Source organism: Diceros bicornis, chromosome 2 (genome assembly GCF_020826845.1).
Source record: "Diceros bicornis minor isolate mBicDic1 chromosome 2, mDicBic1.mat.cur, whole genome shotgun sequence".
NCBI lineage: Eukaryota > Metazoa > Chordata > Mammalia > Perissodactyla > Rhinocerotidae > Diceros > Diceros bicornis.
In genome coordinates, this window is record NC_080741.1 from 90,704,766 (window position 1) to 90,723,579 (window position 18,814).

The following is an 18,814-nucleotide window of genomic DNA, read 5'->3' on the forward strand; positions in this document are numbered from 1 at the left end:
GGAGAGGCAAGCAGCCTCCCAGATTCCAAGAACCTGGTGAGAAGACACACGCGTACACACATACAGCTCATCACGGAATCCGGGAGATGCTGTCCCGTAGCTGTTCTTCAGCCAGCTGAGCCACTTCAACTGCTGAGCCGTCCCTGAGAGCACCAACACTTTATTTCCAGAGAAGTCACGGCACATATGCATTTAACTTCCATGAACTCAACCACCCTTTCTCAGCAAAAAATAATAATACACTTTTAAAAAAATAGACAACAAATAAACAATCTGAATAGACCTATATATTAATAAAATTGAATCAGTAGTTAATAACCTTCCAAAAAGGAAAGCACCAGACCCTAGATGGGTTTACTGGTGAATTCTACCAAACATTTAAGGAAGAAATTATACCAGTTCTGTACAATCTCTTCCAGATGATAGAAACAGAGGGAATACTTCCTATTCATTTTATAAGACCAGCATTAACCTAATACCAAAATCAGACAAAGACATTATAAGAAAAAAATCTACATGAATGTAGATGTAGAAATCCTCAACAAAATACTAGCAAATTGAATTCAACAATGTATAAAAAGAATTATACACCATGACCAAGTGGGATTTTTTTCCAGTTATGCAGGGCTGGTTCAACATTTGAAAATCAGCCAATGTAATCCATCACATCAACAAGCTAAAGAAGAAAAATCACATGATCATATCAATAGATGCAGAAAAGGCATTTGATAAAATCTAATACCCATTCATAATAAAAACTCTCAAGAAACGAGGAATAGAGGGGAACTTGATCAAAGACATCTACAAAAACCCTACAGCTAACATCACTTAAAGCTTTCCTGCTAAGATCAGAAACAAGACAAGGATGTCCTCCCTTATGACTCCTTTTTGGCATCAGCCCGGGAATCCTAGCTAATGCAATAAGACAAGAAAAAGAAATAAAATGTTTACAGATTGGGAAGGAAAAAATAAAACCATCTTTGTTCACAGATGACATGACCATCTAAGTAGAAAATCTGAAAAAATCAACAAAAAAACTCCTGGAACTAGTAAGCTGTTATAGCAGAGTAACAGAATACAGAATACAAGATTGACAAAAGTCAATCCAGCAATGTTTTTGCTATATACCAGCAATGAACAAGTGGAATTTGACATTGAAAATACAATACAGGCATATGTCAGAGATATTTTGGGTTCAGTTCCAGGTCACTGCAGTAAAGCAAATATCACAATAAAGCAAGTCACGCAAATTTTTTGGTTTCCCAGTGCATATAAAAGTTATGTTTACACTATACTGTAGTCTACTAAATGTGCAATAGCATTATGTCTAAAAAAAAATGGACATACCTTAATTTAAAAACACTGTATTGCTAAAAAATGCTAACCATCACCCGAGCCTTCAGCGAGTCATCATCTTTTGGCTGGTGGAGGGTCTTGCCTCGATGTCGATGGCTGCTGACTGATCAGGGTGGTGGTTGCTGGAGGTTGGGGTGGCTCTGGCAATTTCTTAAAATAAGACAACAATGAAGTTTGCTGCATCCATTGACTCTTCCTTTCACGAGCAATTTCTCTGCAGCATGTGATGCTGTTGGATAGCATTTTACCCACAGTAGGACTTCTTTCAAAATTGGAGTCAGTCCCTCAAACCCTGCTGCTGCTTTATCAACTAAGTTCATGTGATATTCTGAATCCTTTGTTGTCATTTCAACGATCTTCACAGCATCTTCACCAGGAGAAGATTCCATGTCAAGAAACCCCTTTCTTCACTCATCCATAAGAAGCACCTCCTCATCCCATAAAGTTTGATCCTGAGACTGCAGCCATTCAGTCACATCTTCAGGCTCCTCTTCTAATTCCAGTTCTCTTGCTGTTTCCACCACATCTGCAGTTATTTCCTCCACTGAAGACTTGAACCCCTCAAAGTCATCCATGAGGGTTGGAATCAACTTCTTCCAAATCCTGTTAATGTTGGTATTTTGACCTCTTCCCATGAATCACAAATGTTCTTAATGGCATCTAGAATGTTGAATCCTTTCCGGAAGGTTTTCAACTTATTTTGCCCAGATCCATCAGAGGAATCACTATCTAAGGCAGCTATAGCCTTACGAAATGTATTTCTTAAATAACAAGACTTGAAAGTTGGGGCTGGCCTGGTGGCGCAAGTGGTTAAATGCGTGCACTCTGCTGTGGCGGCCCAGGGTTTGCTGGTTCAGATTCCGGGTGCGCACCGATCACTGCTTTGCAAGCCATGCTGTGGTGGTGTCCCATATAAAGTGGAGGAAGATGGGCATGGATGTTAGCCCAGGGCCAGTCTTCCTCAGCAAAAAGAGGAGGATTGGCAGATGTTAGCTCAGGGCCGATCTTCCTCAAAAAAAAAAAAAAGACTTGAAAGTCAAAGTTACTCCTTGATCTCTGGGCTGCAGAATGGATGTTGTGTTAGCAGGTATTAAAACAACGTTAATCTCGTTGTATATCTCCATCAGAGCTCTTGGGTGACCAGGTGCATTGTCATTGAACAGTAATATTTTGAAAACAGTAATCTTTTTTTCTGAGCAGTAGGTCTTAAAATATTGTGTAATATTGTGTAATAACAGTGGGCTTAAAATATTCAGTAAACCATGTTGTAAAGAGGTGTGCTGTCATCCAGGTTTTGTCATTCCATTCACAGAGCAGAGGCAGAATAGATTTAGCATAATTTGTGAGGGCCCCAAGATTTTTGGCATGGTAAATGAGCGCTTGTTTCAACTTAGAGTCACCAGCTGCATTAGCCCCTAACAAGAGAGTCAGCCTGTCCTTTGAAGCTTTGAAGCCAGGCACTGACTTCTCCTCTCTAGCTGTGCAAGTCCTAGATGGCATCTTTCAATAGAACGCTGTTTTTGTCTATATTGCAAATCTGTTGTTTAGTGTAGTCACCTTCATTGATTATCTTACTTAGATCTGGATGATTTGCTGCAGCTTCTACATCAGCACTTGCTGCTTCCCCTTGCACTTTTATGTCATGGAGTTGGCTTCTTTCCTTGAACCTCATGAACCAACCTCTGCTGGCTTCAAACTTCTCTTCTGCAGCTTCCTCTCCTCTCTCAGCCTTCACAGAATTGAAGAGAGTCAGTGCTTTGCTCTGGAGTAGGCTCTGGCTTAAGGGAATGGTTTGATCTTCTATCCAGACCACTAAAACTTTCCCCAACAGCAATAAGGCTGTTTCACTTTATTATCATTTGTGTGTTCACTGGAGCAGCACTTTTAATTTCCTTCAAGGACTTTTCCTTTGCATTCACAACTTGGCTAACTGTTTGGTGAAAGAGGCCCAGCTTTCAACCTATCTGAGCTTTTGACCTGCCTTCCTCACTAAGTTTCATCATTTCTAGGTTTTGTTTAAAGTGAGAGATGTGCGACTCTTCCTTTCACTTAACACTTAGAGGCCATTGCAGGGTTATTAATTGCCCTAATTTCAATATTGTTGTGTTTCAGGGAAGAGGGAGGCCTGAGGAGAGGGGGAGAGACGGGGATTCCGCCAGTCGGTGGAGCCATCAGAGCACACACAACAGTTATCAGTTAAGTTCACTGTCTTATATGGGCATAGTTCATGGCGCCCCAAAACAGTTACAACAGTAACATCAAAGATCACTGACAACAGATCACCATGAGAAATATAATAATAATGAAAAAGTTTGAAATATTGCAAGAATTACCAAAATGTGACACAGGCAGGAAATGAGCAAACGCAGTTGCAAAAATGATGCCAATAGACGTGTTCAACTCAGGGTTGCCACAAACCTTCAATTTGTAAAAATGTAATTTAATCTGTGAAGCACAATAAAGCAAAGTGCGATAAAACAAGCTATACCTGTACCATTTACATTAGCATTCCCCAAAATGAAATGCTTAGATATGACTCTAACAAAACATGTACAAGATCTATATGAGGAAACTATAAAATTCTGATGAGTGAAATCAAAGAGGAACTAAATAAATGGAGAGATAGTCCATGTTCATGGACAGGAAGACTCAATATTGTCAAGATATCAGTTCTTCCCAATTTGATCTATGATTCAATGCAATCCCAATCAAAATCCAAGCAAGTTATTTGTGGATATTGACAAACTGATTCTAAAGTTTATATTGAGAGGAACAAGACCCAGAATAGCTAACAAAATATTGAAGCAGAAGAACAAAGTCCAAGGACCTACACTACCTGACTTCAGGACTTCCTGTAAAGCTACAGCAATGAAGACAGTGTGGTATCAGCAAAAGAACAGACAAGTAGATCAACAGACAGACTAGAGAGCTCAGAAACAGACTGTAATAAATGTATTCAACTGATCTTTGACAAAGGATCAAAGGCAATACAATGGAGTGAAGATAGTATTTTCAGTAAATGAAACTGGAACAATTGGAAATCCACAGGCAAAAAAAAAAAGAAGAAGAAGAAGAAGAAGAATCTAGACACAGACCTTACACCCTTCACAAAAACTACCTCAAAATGGATCATAGACCTAAACGTAAAACATAAAACCATAAAAATCCTAGAAGATAACATAGGAGAAAACCTAGATGATCTTGGTTGTGGTGATGACTTTTTAGATTCAATATCAAAGCAACAGTTCATGAAAGAATTGATAATTTGGACTTCATTAAAATTAAAAAATTCTGCTTTGTGAAAAGCAATGTCAAGAGAATGAGAAGACAAGCTACAGAGGGGGAGAAAATATTTGCAAAATACATATCTGATAAAGGACTCTTACCCAAAATATACAAAGAACTCTTAAAATTTAACAATAAGAAAATGAAAAACCTAATTAAAAAATGGGCCAAAGACCTGAACAGATACCTCATCAAGGAAGATATACAGATGGCAAGCATATGAAAAGAGGCTCCACATCAGATGTCATTAAGGAATTGCTACTTAAAACAACAACGAGATACTACTACATACACCATGTCCAATGTCACAAATCCAGGACACTGACAACACTAAATGCTAGCGAGGATGTCGAGCAACCGGAACTCTCATTCATTGCTGGTGGGAATGAAAAAATGATACAGCCACTTTGGAAGAAAGTTTCTTACAAAACTAAACATACTCTTACTGTATGATCCAGTAACTACATTCCTGGGTATTTACCCAAAGCAGTGGAAAACTTATCTCCACTCAAAAACCTGCAAACAGATGTTTATGGCAGCTTTATTCGTAATCACCAAAACTTAGAAGCAACCAAGACATCCTTCATTAGGTAAATGGTAAATATACCGTGGTACATCCAGGCAATGGAATATTAATCAGCACTAAAAAGAAATGAGCTGTTAAGCCACGAAATGACATGGAAGAACCTTAAATGCATATTACTGAGTGAAAGAAGTCAATCTGAAAAGGCTACAAACTGTATGATTCCAACTATAGGACATTCTGGAAAAGGCAAAACTATGGAGACAATGAAAGGGCCAGTGGTTGCCAGGGGTTGGGGGAGGCAGGATGAATAGGTCGAGCCCAGAGGATTTTTAGGCAGTGAAAATACTCTGTATGAAACCATCGTGATGGATACATGTCATTTGTCCAAACCCATGGAATGTACAACACCGAGAGTGAACCCTAACGTAAACTATGGACTTTGGGTGATTATGATGTGTCAGTGCAGGTTCATTGATTCTGAAAAATGTACCTTTCTGGTGCAGGAAGTAGAGTGTGGGGGAAGCTGTGAGGGGCAGAATATATTTGGGAAATCTCTATACCTTCTGCTCTATTTTGCTGTGAACCTAAAACTGCTTTAAAAAATGAAGTCTCTCTTAAAAAATATATACAGCAGAACCAGCCCTGATGGTCTAGTGGTTAAAGTTTCGGGTGCTCTGCTTTGGCAGCCCAGGTTTGCTTCCTGGTCATGGAACCACACCACCCATCTGTCAGTAGCCATGCTGTGGCAGGAGCTCTCATGGAAGGACTAGAAGGACTTACAACTAGGATATATAACTACGCACTGGGGCTTTGGGGAGAAAGAAAAAAAAGAGGAAGATTGGCAACAGATGTTAGCTCAGGGTGAATTCTTCCCTGCAAAAAAAAAAAAAAAAACAAAACCAATAGCATGAAAGTGCTATAAAAGAATTGTTTTTTTTAAAAAAAAAAATATATATATATATATATATACGCAACAAATGAGCAGTCTGTGCCAACAGTGGAAGAAATAGTGGCTGTGTTAGAGATGGTGTACCAAAAAATCCAGAAGGCATACAGCAAAGTTATTCATAATAGCCGAAAACTGGAAACAACCCACGTGTCCATCAGCAGGTGAGTGGATAAAGAGAATGTGGTATATCCATACCGTGTGCATCAGATGTCTATTGCTGCTGTGACAAATTACTGCAAACAGAGTGGCTTAAAACCACACAAATTTATTCTCTTACAGTTCTGGAGGCCAGAATTCCGAAATGGGTCTCACTGGGCTAAAATCAACCTATTGGCAGGGCTGCCTTCCTTTCTGGAGGCTGTTAGGGAGAATACTTTTTTTGCGCTTTCCAGCTTCTGGATGTCACCTTGGCCTCCCATTTTCAAACCAGCAAAGCCATTTGAGTCTTTCCACCTCACATCACTCTTGATCCTCTTTCGCGCCTCCCTCTTCCATTTATAAGGACCCTTGTGATTACACTGGGCCCAACTGGATAATCCAGGATCATCTCCCCATCTCAAGGTCAACTGGTTAGCAACCTTAATTCCACCTGCCAAGTAATGTAATATATTCATAGGTTCCCAGGATTAGGACCTGGACATGTAAGGGGGGGCTATTACATACCATAGAAATCTACTCAGCAATAAAAAGGAACAAACTGTTAACACAGGCAACCGCATGGATGCACCTCACAAACATGCTGCGGAAAAGAAGCCAGCCACCAAAGAATACCTACTATATTGTTAATTTGAAGTGCTAGAACCAGCTGTGTTAGTCATCTATTGCTACATAACAAATTACTCCAAATCTTGGTGGCTTGATATAACACACGTTTATTATCTCACACTTTCTGTGGATCAGGAATCCAGGCACAGCAAGGCTGGCTCCTCTGCTGCGGGGCCTTCCAGACTGCTGTCCAGGTGGTGGCTGGGCTGCAGTCATCCCCAGACTGCACTCGGGAAAGGAGCGCGTCCGTGATCACCTACGTGCCTATTGGCAGGATCCAGTTCCTTACTGGCTGTAGGCCAAAGGCCACCCTCAGTCCCTTGCGACAGGCTATCTGATATGGCAGCTTGCTTTTTCAAAGTGTGCAAGCCAAAAAGCAAACAGAGAGAGTGCTGGCAAGATGGAAGTCACGATCTTTTGTAACCCAATCACAGAAGTGACATCCTATCCCACGTTCCATCGATCAGAAGCAAGTTGCTGGGTTCAGCCCGCGTTCAAGGGTGACAATACCATGGAGGAGGCAGGTGTCACAGGGGCCGTCTTAGAGGTCCTCCCCTAAGGGCAACATCAGCCCATTGAGTGCCTGTGGCTAGGGAAGGGGAGGGAGTTGATACAGAGGGGCAAGAGGAATCTTTTGTGGTGATGAAAAGGTTGCACATCTTGATTATGCTGGTCCTTACACAGGTGTATAAATTTGTCAAACCTCAGGAAATGACACACATAAAACAGGTACATTTTATGATATGTTAATTAAACCTCAATAACAAAATATTATTTGGCAAATTTAGGACTTTTTAAGGCTGACTTTGTCCCTTGCCTCTGTACATTGACTGGGTGCATAAGGGTTGTAGAACAAGCCATCTCCTGCCTCCATGGATGAGAGGACAGGGCATCATTTATTCTCGGGCAAGGAGGCCTGGGGAGAGGCGGGTGAGGCGCCCAGGGCACAACATTCAGGGAGGTGTGTGTGCACCCCCGAGGGTGACCACTTCTTTGAATTGCGTGTGCAGGTGCCTGGTTGGCCTCCTGCCACGGGTCCCAGCCCTGCTTTCTGCCCACCTTGCTGTGACTTGGTTGAGGCTCACTTCCCAGTCCCTCCAGTGAGGGCCAAGGGGAGCCCGGATCAGGAAGATGGACCATTGGCCACAGAAGAGGACAGGAGGATACCAGGACAGGCTGGTAAGCTATGAGCCTAAGCACCAGCGTGAGTTCTGTGCTTCCAGCAGCCAGGAGAGTAGAGGTGATGGGAGCGAGGAGAAGGAGGTGAGCAGAGGTGCTCAAGTGAGATGAAACCTGAGTATGGGCATCCAGCCCCTCCCCGATTCTGCCACAATGGCCAGGAGAACAGAAAAGAGAAATTAAGCCTGAATCCATTTCTGGAAACCATGCAAACCTTCCTCCAGGAAGATCAGCGCAACCAGTAAGTCAGAAAATGAGCGAGAAGGAACTCAGCAGAACCCCAGACACCCGATTGCTGCAGCGAGCCAGAGGTGGAGGTGAGGATCAGTATGCAGCAGTTGGGGCCACCATAACAAGGCCAGCCTCAGAGGAGGCGCCACAACCAGCAGAGAGTATTTGCCAGTGCCGACCTCTGGCTGAGGCGAGAGCTTGTGTAGGCTGAGTATTGGCAGCCGTGCTGAGTACCTGCAACCCATGGCTGCCACTCAGACATGGAAATGAGACTCCATGGCTTGGGAGAAAACCAGCCTGTGCATCCACCTCCAGCCAAGTCTCCATTCTGACACTCAATTAAAGTGGCACAATGTGTGTTAGGTCCCCGGTACTGGACTTGCACTGACTTCCGGCTCTAAGGACAAGCCAACAGAAAAATGTCACCAGAAACATGAGAAAATACATTCATTAAGGGGACGAGTTTGAGAAACCCAAGTATATGTTGATACTGCAAGAGTTAGGAGAAATGTCTTAATTCCTCTCTCAAGAGGCTATACCCCTGCCACCAGACAGACCCGTCTGGGTGCGAGAGAGTCCACAGGGGTTAAGATCACAATGAGGACCAGTCACAGCCAGCAATCAGGTCAGAAAGGGGACAATGATAAGCTGGGGACAGCTCCCAGAACGCCAAGAAAAGGACAAGGAAATGAAACAGGAGAAAGGTGAGGACCCCAGGGAGAATGCATGCAGGTGCCGCGCAGGTGCAGGGAAGGAATTCCAGGAGATGACAAGAGACAGAGGGAGGAGAAGTAACAGCCCACTCAATGGCAGATGAAAACTGCCCTGGACTGAAACAAAGGCCAGGCCAAAGTGCAGGGAGAGGGGCTCACGCTGGACACCTCCCATGGGATTTAAGAGTGAGAAGAAAAAGCCGTGACGCCAAAGCAGACAAGGAAAACAAACAGAACATCAGGGACCTGTAAAGGAACCAGAGCCAAGTGTGAGTCGCCCATTTCCTCCAGAATCCCATATTCCAGGGTCTAGTGGCACATCACTCTCGAGTTTGTGGGGTGAGAAGGGTCTATGTTTCTTTTTTTTCTTTTTTATTGTGGTAAAATCCACATAACATAAAATTTACCATCTTAAACGTTTCAAAGTGTACACTTCAGGGGTATTAAGTACATTCAGATTGTTGTGCAGCCGTCACCACTATCCAACCCCAGAACTCTGTTCACCTTGTAAAACTAAAGCTCTGTCCCCATTAAACACTAACTCCCCATGCCCCTCCCCCAGCCCCTGGCACCCACCATTCTACTTTTGTAACAGAGCAAAAAAGGGCCTGTTCTGCCCGCCGCAATCCAGTGTCAGTCGATTGTAAATGAGTCGGTGGTTGAGAAAGGAGAATTTATACAATTAGCCAGCATAATCAGAAGGTGGTGGACTAGTGTCCTAAAGAACCGTCTTAAAAGTCGTACAGAATCTCGAGGCCGTTATATAGGGGAAATGGCCAGGGAAGGAGGGGATTAGGGATGTCGATCATCCGGTGTGATGAACTTCAAGGCACCTCATTATCTCTTTCTTCTGTCATCTATGTTAGGCACCAACACAGTTTTTCTTTCTGGATGTCGTCACGTTCCTGGGGGACTCAGAGAACAAAGTTATCCTTATCACAGCTGGGAGATATACGTGAGCAAGACTCATAGAACTAGCAGATCATGTATTTTGCAAACGTGAGAGGTGCTTAATCATCTAGGCTACGTGCAGGCTAGAGTGCATCCTCAGAGACTAGTGAGTCAAGACCACAGTTACAGTATTGCTTCCTTTCCCTAAGATGGCTTCCCTCATGCTAACCTAAGATCTAGCCGTTACACTTTCTGTCTCTGTGGATTTGACGACTCCAAGTATCTCATGTAAATGGGATCAGGCAGTATTTGTCCTTTTGTGACTGGCTTATTTAACTGAGCATGATGTCCTCAAGGTTCATCCATGTTGTTGTATGTGTCAGAATTCCCTTTCTTTTTAAGGCTGAATAACATTCCATTGTATGTATATACTGCATTTTGCTTATCCATTCATCCAACAATGGATACTTGAATTGCTTCCATATTTTAGCTATTAGGAATAATGCTGCTATGAACATGGTGTACAAATATTTCTTCAAAACTCTGCTTTCAATTTTTTTGGGTATCTACTCAGAAGTCCAATTGCTGAATCATATGGTAATTCTGTTTTTAACTTTTTGAGGAATCACCATACAGTTTTTCTACAGCAGCTGCACCATTTTACATTCCCATTAATAGTGCAGAAGGGTTTCAGTTTCTCCACATCCTCACCAAAACTTGTTTTCTGTTTTTTTCATAGTAGCCATCCTAATGGGTATGAGGTGCTATCTCATTGTAGTTTTGATTTACATTTCCCTAATTTTCATGTGCTTATTGGCCATTTGTATATATTCTCTGCAGACATGTCTATTCAAGACCTTTGCCCATTTTTGAATCGGGTTTTTTTGTTGTTGTTGAGTTTTAAGAGTTATCTATATATTCTGGATATTAATACCTGAACAGATAAGTGATTTGCAAATATTTTCTCCCATTCAGTGGGCTGTCTTTTTAATCTGTGGATGGTGTCTTTTTTTTGCTGAGGAAGATTCACCCTGAGTTAACGTCCGTTGCCAATCCTCCTCTTTTTGCTTGAGGAAGACTGGCCCTGAGCTAACATCTGTGCCAATCCTCCTCCTCTATTTTGTTTTTTGTTTTTGTTTTTTTGTGTGTGAGGAAGGTCAGCCCTGAGCTAACCTCTGATCCCAATTCTCCTCTTTTTTTGCTGAGGAAGATTGGCCCTGGGCTAACATCCATGGCCATCTTCCTCTACTTTATATGGGATGCCGCCACAGCATGGCTTGACAAGTGGTGCGTCATTGCGCACCTGGGATCCGAACCTGCAAACCCCCGGGACGCCAAAGTGGAGCGCGTGCACTTAACCACCTACCTGCACCACCAGGCTGGCCCCATTCCTCCTCTATTTTGTATGTGGGTCGCTGCCACAGCATGGCTGCCGAGTGGTGTAGGTCCGTGCCCAGGATCCAAACCCAAGAACCCGGGCTGCTGAAGCAGAGCATGCTGAACTTAACCACTAGGCCACAGGGCTGGCCCCATGGATAGTGTCTTCTGACGCACAAAATTTTCTAATTTTCATGAAGTCCAATTGGTCTATTTTTTTATTTTGTTGCCTGTGCCTTTGGTGTCATATCCAAGAAATCACTGCCAAATCCAATGCCGTGAAGCTTTTGTCCTGTTTTCCTCTAAGAGTTTTATTGTTTTAGGTCTTACATTTAGGTCCTTAATCCATTTTGAGTGACTTTTTGGATGTGGTTTTAGGTAAGGGTCCAACTTCATTCTTTTGCATGTGGATATTGTTTTCCCAGCACCATTTGTTGAAAAGACTGTCCTTTCCCCATAGAATGATCTTGGCACCATGGACAAATTCATTTTACCACATATGTGAAGATTTATTTCTGGGGTCTCTACTCTTGTTTCATTGGTTTATATGTCTGTCTTTGTGCCAGTACCACACTGCTTTGATTGCTGTAGCTTTGTAGTAAGTTTTGAAATCAGGAAGTATGAGTCCTCCAGTTTTGTTCTTCTTTTTTAAGATTGTTTTGGCTATTTGGGGTCCCTTGAGATTCCCATATGAATTTTAGGATAAGTTTTTCTATTTCTGCAAAAAAGTCATTGGAATTTTGATAGGGATTCCCTTGAATCTGTAGATCGCTTTGGGTAGTATGGACATTTTAACAATATTATCTTCTTTTTATTTATTTATTTATTTATTTATTTATCCCCCCAAAGCCCCAGTAGATAGTTGTATGTCATAGCTGCACATCCTTCTAGTTGCTGTATGTGGGACGCGGCCTCAGCATGGCCAGAGAAGCAGCCCGTTGGTGTGCGCCCGGGATCCGAACCCCGGCCTCCAGCAGCAGAGCGCACGCACTTAACCGCTAAGCCACGGGGCTGGCCCAGCAATATTATCTTCTAATCGATGAACATGGAATGTGTTTCCATTTATTTATGTCTTTTGTTTTTTTAATTTTTTGTTTATTGCAGTAACATTGGTTTACGACATTGTAAAAATTTCAGGTGTACATCATTGTACTTCTATTTCTGCATAGATTACATCATGTTCACCACCAAAATACTAATTACAACCCATCACCACACACATGTACCGAATTATCCCTTTCACCCTCCTCCCTCCCCCCTTCCCCTCTGGTAACCACCAATCCAATCTCTGTCCCTATGTGTTTGTTTATTGTTGTTATTATCTACTACTTAATGAAGGAAATCATACGGTATTTGACCTTCTCCCTCTGACTTATTTCACTTTGCATTATACCCTCAATGTCCATCCATGTTGTCACAAATGGCTGGATTTCATCGTTTCTTATGGCTGAGTAGTATTCCATTGTGTATATATACCACATCTTCTTTATCCATTCGACCCTTGATGGGCACTTAGGTTGCTTCCAAGTCTTGGCTATTGTGAATAATGCTGCAATGAACACAGGGGTGCATGTATCTTTACGTGTTCGTGTTTTCATGTTCTTTGGATAAATTCCCAACAGTGGAATAGCTGGATCATATGTTAATTCTATCCTTGATTTTTTGAGGAATCTCCATACTGTTTTCCATAGTGGCTGCACCAGTTTGCACTCCCACCAGCAGTGTATGAGAGTTCCCTTCTCTCCACATCCTCTCCAACACATGTTGTTTCCTGTCTTGTTAATTATAGCCATTCTGACAGGCGTGAGGTGATATCTCATTGTAGTTTTGATTTGCATTTCCCTGATAGTTAGTGATTTTGAACATCTTTTCATGTGTCTGTTGGCCATCTGTATATCTTCTTTGGAGAAATGTCTGTTCAGATCTTTTGCCCATTTTTCAATTGGGTTGTTAGTTTTTTTGTTGTTGAGATGCGTGAGTTCTTTATATATTTTGGAGATTAAGCCCTTATCAGAAGTATGGTTTGCAAATATCTTCTCCCAATTGTTAGGTTGTCTTTTCGTTTTGTTGATGGTTTCCTTTGCTGTGAAGAAGCTTTTTAGTTTGATGTAGTCCCATTTGTTTATTTTTTCTATTGTTTCTCTTGCCCGGTCAGACGTGGTGTTTGAAAAGATGTTGCTAAGACCGATGTCGAAGAGTGTACTGCCTATGTTTTCTTCTAGAAGTTTCATAGTTTCAGGTCTTACCTTCAAGTGTTTAATCCATTTGGAGTTAATTTTTGTGTATGGTGTAAGGTAAGGGTCTACTTTCATTTTTTTGCATGCGGCTATCCAGTTTTCCCAACACCATTTGTTGAAGAGACTTTCTTTTCCCGATTGTATGTTCTTGGCTCCTTTGTCAAAGATTAGCTGTCCATAGATGTGTGGGTTTATTTCTGGGCTTTCGATTCTATTCCATTGATCTGTGTGTCTGTTTTTGTGCCAGTACCATGCTGTTTTGGTTACTATAGCTTTGTAGTATATTTTGAAATCAGGGAGTGTGATACTTCCAGCTTTGTTCTTTTTTCTCAGGATTCCTTTAGCTATTCGGGGTCTTTTGTTGTTCCATATAACTTTTAGGATTCTTTGTTCTATTTCTGTGAAAAATGTTGTTGGAACTTTGATAGGGATTGCATTGAATCTATAGATGGCTTTAGGAAGTATGGACATCTTAACTATGTTAATTCTTCCAATCCAAGAGCACGGAATATCTTTCCATTTCTTTGTGTCTTCTTCAATTTCTTTCAGAAATGTTTTATAGTTTTCGGTGTACAGATCTTTCACCTCTTTGGTTAAGTTTATTCCTAGGTATTTTATTCTTTTTGTTGCAATTGTAAATGGGATGGTATTCTTAATTTCTCTTTCTGCTACTTCATTGTTAGTGTACAGAAATGCAACTGATTTTTGTATGGTGATTTTGTATCCTGCAACTTGACCATATTCGTTTATTACTTCTAAAAGTTTTCTGGTGGATTCTTTAGGGTTTTCTATATATAAAATCATGTCATCTGCAAATAGTGACAGTTTCACTTCTTCCTTTCCAATTTGGATCCCTTTTATTTCTTTCTCTTGCCTGATTGCTCTGGCTAGGACTTCCAGTACTGTGTTAAATAGGAGTGGTGACAGTGGGCATCCTTGTCTGGTTCCTGTTCTTAGAGGGATGGCTTTCAGTTTTTCACCATTGAGGATGATATTAGCTGTGGGTTTCTCATATATGGTCTTTATTATGTTGAGATACTTTCCTTCTATACCCATTTTATTCAGAGTTCTTTAATTTCTTTTAGCAGTGTTTTGTAGTTTTCATTGTACAAGTCTTTCACCTTCTTAGTTAATTTCTAAGTATTTTCTTTTTTTTAATGCTATTGTAAATGGAATTGTTTCTGTGTTTTCCTTTTCAGATTGTTCATTATTTTTGTATAGAAATGCAACTGATTTTGTTGACTTTGTATCCTGCTACTTTGTTGAATTCATTTATTAACTTTAATGGCTTTGTTGTGGAGTCTTGAGGGTTTTCTACATATAAGATCATATCATCTGCAGAGATAAATTTACTTTTTCCTTTCCAATTTGGATGCCTTTTATTTCTCTCACCTAATTGCTCTGGCTAGAACTTTCAGTACTATGTTAAATACAAATGGGGAAAGTGGGCATCCATACCATGTTCCTGATCTTAGAGGAAAAGCTTTCAGTCTTTCACCACTGAGGATATTTGTGGGTGGGTTTTTCATATACGGCTTTTATTATGTGGAGGTAGTTTCTTTCTATTCCTATTTTTTGAGAGTTTTATCATAAAAGGATGTTGAATTTTGCCAAATACTTTTTCTGCATTAATTGAGATGATCATTCTGTTAATGTGGTATATTACATTGATTCATTTTTGTATGTCAAAACATCCTTGCATTCCAGGAATAAGTCCCACTTGCTCATGTTGTATAATCCTTTTAATATGCTCCTGAATTCTATATGCTAATATTTTGTTGAAGCTTTTTGCATGAATGTTCCTAAGAGATATTGGTCTGCAGTTTCTTTTCTTATAGTGTCTAAGCCAAAGGTTTGTCAATTTTGTTGATCTTTTCAAAGAACCAATTGTTTTGCTATTCTCTCTTTTGTTTTCTCCTCTAATCTTAATTCCTTCCTTCTGCTAGCTTAAGGTTTAGTTTGTTCTTTTTCTAGATGTTTCTTAAGTTGTAAAGTTAGGTTGTTGATTTGAGATCTTTTTTTTAAATGTGTTTATAGTTATAAATGTCCCCCTTAGCATCAGTTTTACTGTATCCCATAAGTTTTGGTATATTGTGTTTTTTATTTTTTCCATCTCTAATTTTTTTCTAATTTCTCTTGTGATTTCTTCTTTGATCCATTGGTTGTTTTAAAGTGTGTTCTTTAATTTCCACAGTTTTATGAATTTTCTAGTTTTACTTTCGTTATTGATTTCTAACTTCATCCAATTGTTGACAGAGAAGATAGTTTGTATGATATCTATCTTTTTAAATCTATTGAGACTTAATTTGTGGCCTAACATATAGTCTATCCTAGCAAATGTCCCATGTGCACTTGAGAGAATGTGTATGCTGCTGTTGTTGGGTAGAGTGTTCTGTGTATGTCTGTTACAATCCTCTATTTAAATGTTTAAATCCTTGGGCCGGCCCGGTGGCTTAGCGGTTAAGTGCACGCGCTCCGCTACTGGCGGCCCAGGTTCGGATCCCGGGCAAGCACCGACGCACCGCTTCTCCAGCCATGCTGAGGCCACGTCCCACATACAGCAACTAGAAGGATGTGCAACTACGACATACAACTATCTACTGGGGCTTTGGGGGGAAAAATAAATAAAATTAAAATAAATAAATAAATGTTTAAATCCTCTATTTCCTACTTATCTTCTTTCTGGTTGTTCTATCCATTATTGCAAGGGAGGTATTGATGTCTCCAACTTTTTTTTTTTTTTTCCAGTTTCAATCTCTTTGGTGAAGTACTCCTTTGGTTCATTAATTTTATTCCTGAGCTCATTGAATTGTCTTTCTTGTAACTCACTGAGTTTCTTCATGACATGTATTTTGAATTCTCTGTCAGATTGTAATCTTCTGTGACTTCAAGTTTGGTTTCCAAAGAGTTGTCATTTTCTTTTTGTGCTACCGTGTTACTGTAGTTCTTCAGAGTGCTTGATCAGTTGTGCCCCTGCTGGCACATTTGTGGTAGTAACCACCTTTCTTATTTGGGTACGGCTTTGGTTACTTTGGTTCTGAGCTGCTTCTGGTTGTATATGAGAGCCTGCACTTTCCACCCTCCACTGCCTCTGCCAGAGGTGTCATCATTGCCCTCCTTGTGCTGCTCGTGACTTTGAGGTTGCTGGTGCCTTGCTGCTTGTGATGTTACAGCTGTCATGGGTGTCGCCACTGAGATCACCAGGCTGTGAGCATTTCTGCTGCTTCTGGGGCCACCTGGGTCTTGTGTTCCCCCACTGGCTCTCCACGAGCTCAGATGCTGCAGCCCCATGCACCATCTGTGCTGCTGCTCCTGGGTTGTCTGGGGGTGCTGGGTTCATGGGTGTTGCTGTCACTGCTGGGAGCCCAGGGACCCAGGGACTTGTACGCAGCCCCCACTGCTGGTACAGCCAGCGTCAAAGGTGCCACCACTGGGGGCTGGGTCACTGGTTCTGCTGTGGTTCCTGAAGCCTCTGGTTGTAGGTTCCACCTGTCACCACTGCAGCAGGGGTGGGGGCTAAGCAAGGAGAGATTGTTTTTGCTTCTTGCTCGTGCGGCCTCTGGTCTCTGGTGTAAGCGGGTGTGTTTTGAAATCTCAGGTCAGGGCACCTCGCCCGAGCTGAGAAAATCAGAGTTTTGTATACTGTCCCCACTGTTGGAAAGACCAGGCCACTGCAGGGGGAGAGGGAAGGGGCGGGGTCATTGGCTCTGCTCTGTGTCCTGAATTCTCAGGGTGTGTGTGCCACCTGCCAGTGCTGGGGGGGGGGGGCGAGGGCTAAGCCACACCTGCCCTTTCTGCCCCTGCAGCCTCTGTTCACAGGCACATATGCCAGCATGAGGCCCCATGCCGTGGACAGCTGCTGCTGGGGGAGGGGAGGAAGCTGCTCGCCTAGTTCCACTGCCTCCTGGGGGTCCAGTCTGCCCACCTTCAGATGTATAGATGCATGGATCTCTTAGGCCTGTTGTGCTGTGTAGGGAGTCCTTTGTTGGTCAATGGATGCCTGATTGGTTGTAACCTAGAGAGGAGAGACAAAGGGAACAACTCTCCGCCATGATGCTGCCGTCACTCCTGCAACTATTATTGTAGAACTGTTTCTCTCTTCCATTCTGTCAGGTTTTGCTTCATATATTTTAATCATCTATTGTTAGGTGTATAAATGTTTATAATTGTTATATCTTATTGCTATATTGAGTCTTTTATTCTCTCTCCTAACCTTTTCTGATTTAAAGTCTGTCTGATAATAGTAGTGCCACCCCTGTTCTCTTTTGGTTACTATTTGCATGGAATATCTTTTTCCACCTTTTCACTTTCAACCTGTTTTGTATCTTTGGATCTCAAGTTGTTACCAATTTCACTTCAGTGGGACTCAAACCACAATTGGATGCCAATTCTGTTAGCAATTTAGCCTCACTCTGGTGGGACTCTAACCCACAATCAGAGGGACTCTGAGGAAAAACCCATGGTTGGGCCTTGAACCCACAGTCCCTCCCTTCCTCAGAGGGGCCTTTTTTCTGTTTTGTTTCGCAAATTTGAGGCAAGACCAAAGCTGAGTGTTCAACAGCACAAGCTTTATTCAATGGCCAAAGAATGGAGAAGCAGGAACTAAGTTCACAAATCAACTTCTCAACTCTTGGGGCGATTAAGCAACTGTTATAAGTGGTCAAGGTGATGAAGGGGAAGAATATTCATAGTTATTTGGAGAAATGGGCAGGCTTTTCTGGGACATGGGGTGCCATCTCTTTTCCTCCCTTATTTGGTCTGGTGTTTCCTGACATGGCGGTGGGTGGGTGTGTTATTTAGTATGGTAATGTATTACAATGAACAGATAATAAGCTGTAGGGTCTATGTCAGGTCAAAACGGATGGCACTGTTGCCTTCAACCAGTTTTAACTGGTTTTGACCATATGTCTCAGCCATCTTCTCCTTCCTCTTTTGATGGTTTCCTGTAAGCTAAAGAGAACATGTTAGGCTTATTCTGAGCAGGGTTGTGGTTAATGTCTTATGGAGTTGGTGGGCAGGGTAACAAAGTGAATATCTTGTAAACAACATATTGTTGAATCATGTTTTTATCCATTCTGCCAATCTCTGTCTTCTGGAGAGTGTAATCCACTTACATTTAAAGTAATTACTGATAAGGAGGGACTTCTGTCATCATGCTATTTGTTTTTTATATGCCCTATAGCTTTTTTTGTCCCTCATTTCCTGCATTACTGTCTTCTTTTGTGTTTAGTTGATTTTTTTTGGTAGCAAATGTTTAAATTCCTTTCTCATTTTCTTTTGTGTATAATCTGTAGCTATTTTCTTG

General features: G+C 41.6%; 1 protein-coding gene across 1 annotated transcript in view; it reads left to right on the plus strand.

Moving 5' to 3' along the window:
• Positions 1 to 18,814, plus strand: part of CFAP100 (cilia and flagella associated protein 100) — a 66,725-nt gene that overhangs the window by 39,210 nt on the left and 8,701 nt on the right. The window lies entirely within an intron of this gene.